The 8,499-nt window shown below is 44.7% G+C and overlaps 1 protein-coding gene across 3 annotated transcripts in view; it reads left to right on the top strand.

The window, feature by feature from the left end:
• Positions 1-6: 6 nt before the first annotated feature.
• Elf2 (E74 like ETS transcription factor 2) overlaps positions 7-8,499 on the top strand; it is an 81,101-nt gene continuing 72,608 nt past the window's right edge. For all 3 annotated transcript variants that reach the window (XM_055596778.1, XM_055596777.1, XM_055596776.1), the window contains exon 1: positions 7-235. The gene's annotated coding sequence lies outside the window, so the exon portion shown is untranslated. The remainder of the gene's footprint in view (positions 236-8,499) is intronic.

Genomic DNA, 8,499 nt, shown 5'->3' with positions numbered 1-8,499 from the left:
GTGGAGCGGAGCGCGCGGGCGAGCGAGCGGGCGGGCGCGCGCGCGCGCGCGGGGGGCGCAGCGCGGTTTTGTCTCGCCCCCGTGGTGCGGAGCGGCTCGCGCGGTGGCCCGGGGAGGGCCCCCCTCGGCTTCCCGCAGGACGCCGGGCCAACGGCGGGCGGCTGCGGCGGCTCGGCCGGTCTGCGGCCCTTGAGGGGAAAGGGCGAGGGACCGGGCGGACGTGGAGGGAGAGCAGGTAAGAGCGCGGGGCCGCCGGAGGCCGGCGGGAGCGAGCGGGCGGGAGAGGGAGGGCGCCGCGCCCCGGCCCGGCTGTCCCGGGTGTCGCCTCCTCCCGGGCGCCCCCGCCCCGCGCCTGTGTTGTTTGCCTCGGCGGCGGCCGAGGGGCTTTCCGGAGGCCGGGGCGGTGACACCCCCGGCGGGGCTGGGGGCAGGGCGGGAGCCCGCTCCCGGAGCGGCCCGGGGCAACGGTCGTGGCGCCGGCGGGGGACCGCGGCGCGCGCTGTTTACCTCGCGGCGCCAGTCCTCGCGCGGCGGCCGGGCTGCCGGGGCAGCGCGTCCCGGGCGGCAGTTTCCGTCGCCGTCGGGCCTGCTCCGCGCCCCCCGGGCGGGCAGGACAGGTTGTACCCCGCGGTTCTTTTATTCTCACTCTCCGCCGGCCCCCGTGCCGCCGCCTTCTCCGGGGAGCCGGGCTGCAAGCGCAGTCTGTTTGCAACAAAACAACAACAACAACGGCGACGACCACAAAACCCCCGGGGCTCTCGGGAGCGCCCGGGTCCGGGGCCGCCTCCCGGTGCCCTGACGGCGGAGCTGGCCCCGGGGGAGCTCGCCGCGAGTGTCGGCGGCGCACCGCGCGTCTCGGTACCGACTCTGCCCCGGCGGCGCTGCGCGCGGCGGCGGGACCCGCTCCCGGCTCCGCTGGGACGTTTTCACTCCGTCAGCAGAGGACGGGAAAATAACCTACGGTGCCGAGAGGGAGCCCCACGGCGCCGGCCAGCTCGCCGGGCCGTCCTCCCGGGAGCCACGTTCTCAGCTGAACGCTGAGGGCCCTTGTCCTTAAGTTCTCAGTACTTTGTGGAGCGAGCGGAAGATGGGGGTCGGGTCCCTGTAACCGCGGAGCGTCTTTCTTGTGTTCGTGACATTACTCAGTGGTTGATGCTTCGATCCGGCGGTGAGGAACTGTAAGAGAAATCGCGCCTTTGATCTTGAAATTTTTGCTGTTCTTTTTCTTCGAGTGTCTGTGGAGAGAGGCGTATTACTCACTCTCCCTAGTGCCAGGAACGGAACAATGTCCGTCCGGGCCTTACTGAGATAAGATTGTATATTTGTGGTTTACAGTTTCTTCAGAGGGTTGAATGACTTCATATGAGACTGAGAACTGTTGAATTATGTTTGAAAGGATTTGGGAATAAGGTCTATAGGCGGCAGCGCAGTTTACAGAGTTCATTCATGTGCTGTGTCGGTACAGCCAGTCAATACACGAAGTAGAAATTGCAGTGTCTTCAGCGTTTGGGTTTTTAGTGTTTAAATGTTATCTTTTGTTGTTGGCTTGCTTTCGTCTTTCAAGACAGGGTAGGCGCTTTCTGTGTGGCTGTTGTCCTGGAACTTGTGCTGTAAACTCGAATTCACAGAGATCAGCCTGCCTCTGTTTCCCGAGTGACTGGGATTAAAGGTGTGTGCCACCACTGTCTGGCAATGCTATTCTATTTTTAAACTTACTTGGAGTAATCTTTGTACTTGCAGACATAAATAGTTATAAAATGTTTGGAAAGAATCTGAAACTTATTTATTTATTTATTTATTTTTTATTATTTTTAAATCCCAAGTCTCTTAAGTCGTGAGCCTACCAAATTCGGATTGATGTTTATCCCTGTTCATAGGTTGTGTATCTTTTTTCTTTCTTTCTTTCTTTTTTTTTTTTGGTAGGTGAATAGGTCGGGGTGGGGAGAGGTAGCAGCATTATTGAAATACTAACCACATGCCAGTCAGTTGATTGTACGTGTGTAGTTCAATGGCGTTTTTAAGGTATATTCACAGAGTTGCACATACTGTGCTCAATTTGAAAGCATGTCTTTTACCCCTAAAAAAATATGGATCAGCAATGTAGCCCAGTGGCAGAGTGGGTGCTTTGCGTGGGGGGGGGGGGGAGGCTCAGAGTTCAATCCCCAGCACTACCAACGGAGACACTAGACCATCTCTGGTCCTGGTTAGCAGTACTCATTTTGTCCCATCCTTCTGGCCCTTTGTATCTGTGCATTTGCCTGTTATGGGTATCTCATGTACAATATGTAGTCTTTTGTGATTGGCTTCTTTCACATGGCATAAAGTTTCTAAAATTTGTTCATGTTGTAGCATGTTTTAGTACATGGTTGTTATTATCGTTTTGCTGAGTAATCCTCCTTTGCATGGATCCGCTTTCTTAGGTTTATCCATTCATCAGTTGGTAGGTATTTGTGCTCCCACTTGTTGGCTATTGTGAGTAATATTTGTATGCAGGCTTTTGTATGGACATGCTCTCATTTCTCCTTGGAGTGATCTTTTTAAAGAAATCAGCCTTTTGGCACGATATCAAAAGTAATTCCTTCATTTTAAGTGTATAATCCAGTTTCTTTTTCTTTTTCTTTTTGAAATAGTTTCTCTGTGTGGCTCTGGCTGTCCTGGAACTCGCTTTGTAGACCACACTGCCCGAAAGGTCACAGAGATCTGCCCGCCTCTGCCTCCTGAGTACTAGGAATAAACATGTGCACCACCTCCCCCTGGCTAAGCCAATATTTTTGAATAAATGTATAGGATTGAGAATATCCCGGGCTTTATAATACTTTTTTTTTTGTCCACCCCAAAATTTGTAACTTTTTTGTGGTTAATCACAACTCCCCAGAACCTCAACTCTAAGCGGTCACCATTTTGTTTTATCTTCCTATGTTTGTTCTCTCTGGCCATTTTGCATAATGGAATCATAATATATAGTTTTCAGGGTGGAGGCCTTTCATTTAGCACACTTCTGAGATTTTTTTCAATATTGTAGCATGTATCAGGACTTTATTCCTGATAAATAATATACTTTTATGGACATACCATGCTTGTCAGTCGACCAGTTATGATAGGTATTTGAATTGCTTCTGGTTTCAGACTGTCTAAAATGATACACCTTGAAAGTCTGATTACGAGCCTTTATGTGGCCGTATGGCTTCCTTTTCATGGGTAAGCACATGGGAATGTAATTGGAAGTTTCTAAGTTTCTCTTTAGTTAAGATGGATGTGATATAGGTGTGTTATAGATGTGAATGAAGTGGCTAGCTCATCGAAGTTTTGAGTTTTCTTATGATTCGTATTGTTGAGTTATCTTTTGGTGTAGTTGGCAGTTGTAATCCTCTCCTGTCTTTCTTTCTTTACAGTCTTAGTTAAACATACTAAGCAAGTACTCAACCACAGAGTTGTGTCCACAGGCTGTTCATTTATCTCTTCTGGTGCCATAACTAGTCAACTTTTTGGTCCATTTTTATTTTTAATAAATAAATTTAGGGTTGGACTGAAAAAGTGGATCTGAAAAGAGGCTACTTGTATTTTACCATACATCAATTTGGGGAGAATTCCTATCTTACCTAACATTGAACATGAGAATTTTATTTACTAATCTTCAGTATTCACTTAATTTTTGTTCTTCAGTGAATAAACTTATACTTTAAAAAAGAACCTGTATTTAAGTGTATAACATAGTATTGTTTACTATGGTCAAAATGTGGCACAGCAGATCTCTAGAATTTATTCATTTTGTACAAGTGAAACTTTGTATCTGTTGGTGGCCAGGAAGGCATTGCCCTTTTAAGCCTCCAGCTCCTGGAGACCTGTTCTCTGCGTTTGTGTTTGGCTATTATAGGTAACTCATGTGTAAGTGTGCCTGCCTTTTTTCACTTATCGTAATGTTCTCAAGCTTCATCCGTGTTGCAAACAGCAGAATCTTCTTTGTTTCTTTCTTTTGCGATAGTCTTGGAACTTACCCTGTAGTACAGGCTGGACTTGGACTCAGCAATCTGCTTGCCTTTGCCTCCAAAGTGCCGGGATTAAAGGATTAAAGGCATGTACCACCACCCACATGAAAAAAAATTTTTTTAATTGTGCATTGGCGTTTAGTCTGCATGTGTGTCTGTTTGAGGGTATCAGCTCTTGTTGTTGCAGACAGTTGTGAGCTGCCATGTGGGTTCTGGGAATTGAACCTGGGTCCTCTTGAAGGGCAATCAGTGCTCTTAACTGCTGAGCCATCTCTCCAGCCTGGTTTTCTTTATTTTTAAAGGCTCACTAATATTCCATCATATGTATATATCAGATTTATAGTTTCTTATTTTTAGTTTTTTTTTTGTTTTTTTTTTTTCTGAGTCTTTTATTCTTTTTGATGATACTGTGAATGGAAGTCTTAATCTTTTTTATATTTGTTTGTTTGGTGTGAAGGCATGTGAAGGCCAGAAAACAACTTTTGGGAGTGAGTTCTCTCCTTCCCCCATGTGGGTTTTAGGGGCAGAACTTAGGGAGTGAGATTTGGCAGGAGGTTCCTTTTTGCTTGTGGTTGTTTTTTTTTTTTTTTTTTCCCCCCCTTCCCTCTGTGTAACAGAGCTCTGACTGTCCTGGATTCACTTCTGTAGACCAGGCTGCCCTTGAACTCTCAGAGATCTGCCTGCCCCTGCCTTCTTAGTGCTGGGATTAAGGCAGGCGTGTGCTACCAGGCCCAGCTGTGATATATTTGTTACTTTTTTATGTGCCTTGGTGTTTTGCCTGCGAGAGTTGCTGACAGTTGTGAGCCTCCATGTGGGTGCTTGGAATTGAACCTAGGTCCTCTGGAAGAGTGATCAGTGGTCTTAACCACTGAGCCATCTCTCCAGTGTCTTCTTTTCTTGTTATATGTGTTTGTTGTTGTTATACTGTATTTTGAATTACTCTTAATCTTAGCCGAAAGAAGTGATGTGCCCTTTGACTTAGTACTAGAGTAATACTAACCTTGATGTGTTGAGTATTTTTGCCTCTTGTTTTCTTTCTTAAACATTTTTTAAATTTATTTTATGAATGCTTTGTTTTCATGCACATCAGAAAAGGAAATAAAATTCCATTAACAGATGGCTGTGAGCCACCATATCGTTTCTGGGACTAGAACTGAGGACCATCTGGAAGAGCAGTCAGTGCGCTTAACCACTGAGTCATCTCTCCAGCCCCTGTCTCTTGTTTTCTGTGAGGGTTTGTGAAGGGTTGGTATTATTCTTTAAGTACTTTTTTTTTTTTTTTGAGACAGGGTTTCTCTGTGTAGAATTAGCTGTCCTGAACTCACTTTGTAGACCAGGCTGGCCTTGAACTCACAGATATCCACCTGCCACTGCCTCCCAGAGTGCTGGGGTCACAAGCGTGTGCCACCGTGCCCAACTCTTCTTTAAGTACTTTTGACAGGATTTACTAAAAGTTTCTGGCTAGCTTTTCTCTTTGGGAACTTACTAATTTGAGGCTTGGCCTTACTCTGTTACAGTTCATCGTCGAGGGAAGCCAGGGCAGGGGTGGAAGCAGAAATCAGGGATGGGAATGCTGCTTACTGGCTTGTTCTTTGGCCAGCTTCTTGCTGGCCTAATTTCTTTTTAGCTTTTTACTCTTAATTTTCTTTGTCTCTCTAGCTTGTGAGCACTCTGGAGTTGGTGCTGCGGGCAGGAACTAACCTCAGGTCCTCCATATTTTTTATTATTTAAATTTTTTTTTTTTTTTTTTAAGACAGGGTTTCTCTGTGCAGCCCTGGCTGTTCTGGAACTCACTCTGGCCTTTGGCTGGCCTAGAATTCAGAGGTCTCTGCCTGCCTCGGCTTCCTAGGTGCTGGGACTAAAGGCTTGTGCCTCCCCCACACGGCAAGAACAGTTTTTTCTTGAAAACTGCTTAACTATCTCTGGCTCCTAGATAGGTTTTTTTTTTTACCCCCTGTCTAGAACTACCCGTCTGAGAAATGATTCCACCTGCGGTTGGTGGGTCCTCAGGAATCAGTAATCAGTAGTGTGTGTGTGTGTGTCTGTCTGTGTGTTTGTGTGCGCTTGTATACCTATTCTTTAGAACACATGTGCTCATAGGACAGCTTTGGGGAGTTGCTCTTCCACCTTATTGGTCCTGGGTTCAACTCAGGTTGTCAGGTTTAGGGCAAGCTGTCTTAGCAGAAGCTGTCTGCTAACTGGAATCTTTTCATCATAACAAAGTATCTCTTTTTCTTTCTCTTCTGTTTACTGTTTTTAACAGTGTCTTTTTTTTTTTTTTTTTTTTTTTGTCTTTTTACTTTCCACCTGTTTATTTTATTGATGTAAAGTGTATCTTGTAAATAGCATCTGTGCTTTCTTGAAAAAAAAAAAATGCCACAACTGGCTTTTGGTTGTAGAGTTTTCTCTGTGCCTAGTGTAGTCACTGAGAGATTTATGCCTGCAGTTTTGCTACTTTTTGTATGTCCCATTAAAAATAATTTGCTTACTTTCTGCTGCTTTTTTTTTTTTTAATACCTGAACAGATGTCCCAGTGTGCTATTGGAACTTTTTTTCTATGTCATTTCTTTTTTTTTTTTTTTTTTCTTTCTTTTTCTTTTTCGGAGAGAGGGTCTCCAGGCTGGCCTTGAATTCAACACAACCCTCCTGCCTCGATGTGTTGTGCTGGGACTTCAAGTATGTGCCACCATATCCAGCAACTACAGTTTTTACTTTGTTAAATCTATTTCAGATTGAGAACAGCTCCGCTGTGGCGTAGAGCCTTGGCTGCAACCTAGCTGCTCGCCTCTCATCCTGTCTGTTGGTAGTAGTTCCTGTTAGCAGTGCAGTCGCCTGGTTTGTTTTTTCTTTCTTGTCTGGCGAAGGTTGGTGCTTACCCAGGGGCCTGTGCTGCTCCGGAACTGTTGCATGTGATTCCCTAGCCAGCCTCCCAAGCAGCTGAGCTGCAGTCAGGTGTCACCTGCTCCGCAGCTCACTTCAGGCCTTTTGTTTTCTTCTTTCAGTTTTCTGTCCTCCAAATGAACATTTTATACTTAGTGCATATTTATTTCTTTGTATAGGTTTATATCTGCTTCTTTGTATGCATTTCTGTTCATGGATGTGAGTTGTTCAGCCTGAAAGAATTGCTTTTGGGTTGCCTGGAAACCAGTTATCTCAACCTTTGGTTTTCTGAGATCTTTCTGTTTTCCTCTGTTTTTTGAGGAGTAGCTGTGGCGGGCGCAGAGTTCCTGGAGCTCAGGTTTTTTTCCTCCTCTGCCACACTCTGGTCTCCTTGTTTCTCCTAAGTTGCTTTTCTGCTTTGAAGATTTTTCTGCTTTTGACTTATTATAATATATATAGTGTGAATCTTTTTTGTACATTGTATTTATTTAATATTTAAAATGTTTAAAAATATCTATATATAATGCTATACATAATTGTTGTATAGCATTATAACTTTGCTGCATATTTATGCAGTGATCAGTATTCATAATTTCCTTGTGATGAAATCATTCTGTGAAGTCCTGCCTTTTATTATTGTATCTATTTTTTTCTCTTGTCTTTCTTTTTTTGAGCCATGGTTTCTCTGGGTAGCCTGGTTGTCCTGAACTCTCTTTGTAGACCAGGCTGGCCTCAAACTCACAGAGATCCTCCTGCCTCTGTTTCTCAAGTGCTGGCTTTAAAGGTGTGCACCACAATGCCTAGCTTTCTTTTTTTTTTCTTTCTTTCTTTCTGTTTTTTTTTTTTTTTAATATTTACTTATTATTGTTGTGTGTGAATTGGTGTTTTGCCTGAACGTATGTCTCCTGGAACTGGAGTTAGAGACAGTTGTGAGCTGCCATGTGGATGCTGGGAATTGAACCGGGTCCTCTGGGAGAGCAGCTAGTACTCCTTACCCACTGAGCCATCTCTGCAGCCCTATTGTGTGTACTCTTGATGTGTATGTAGTGGTGGCAAGAACGCTATGGTGTGCAGGTGGGGGACAGAAGACAACTTTGTGGAGTTGGTTTTCTCCTTTTATATATATATATTTATATATATATATTTCTCTATATATATTCCTGGGATTGAACTCAGGTTACTTGTCTTTTACAGCAGGCCACACAAGTCACTTTATTTGCTGTGCAATCTCAAATGGCTGACACACTCTTATGAATTTACATTTTGTTCTTTAAAAAAGTTGAAAATTATTTATTATATTATTAGTTTTTTTGAGATAGTGTTTTTCTGTGTAGCCCTGACTGTCCTGGAATTCATTCTGTAGACCAGGCTGTCCTTGAACTCACAGAGATCTGCTTGCCTCTGCCGCCCAAGTGTTTGGATTAAATGTATGCACCACCACTGCCTGGCTCATTTTGTTGTTCTTAAGTGTGGTTGGGCTCCCTGTGATAGAATATCAAAACTTCATTTTGTCTGACTGTACTTTTACTCACTGACCAATCCCTTTTTTTTTTCTGTCTTCAGTCACTTTACTTTTTTTTTTTTCAGGGTTTCTCTGTGTAGTCCTGGCTACCCTGGAACTCACTTTGTAGAC

The sequence above is a fragment of the Psammomys obesus genome, unplaced genomic scaffold (assembly GCF_907164565.1).
Source record: "Psammomys obesus unplaced genomic scaffold, mPsaObe1.curated_primary_1811, whole genome shotgun sequence".
Classification (NCBI taxonomy): domain Eukaryota; kingdom Metazoa; phylum Chordata; class Mammalia; order Rodentia; family Muridae; genus Psammomys; species Psammomys obesus.
This window is presented reverse-complemented; position numbering and strand designations above follow the sequence as displayed.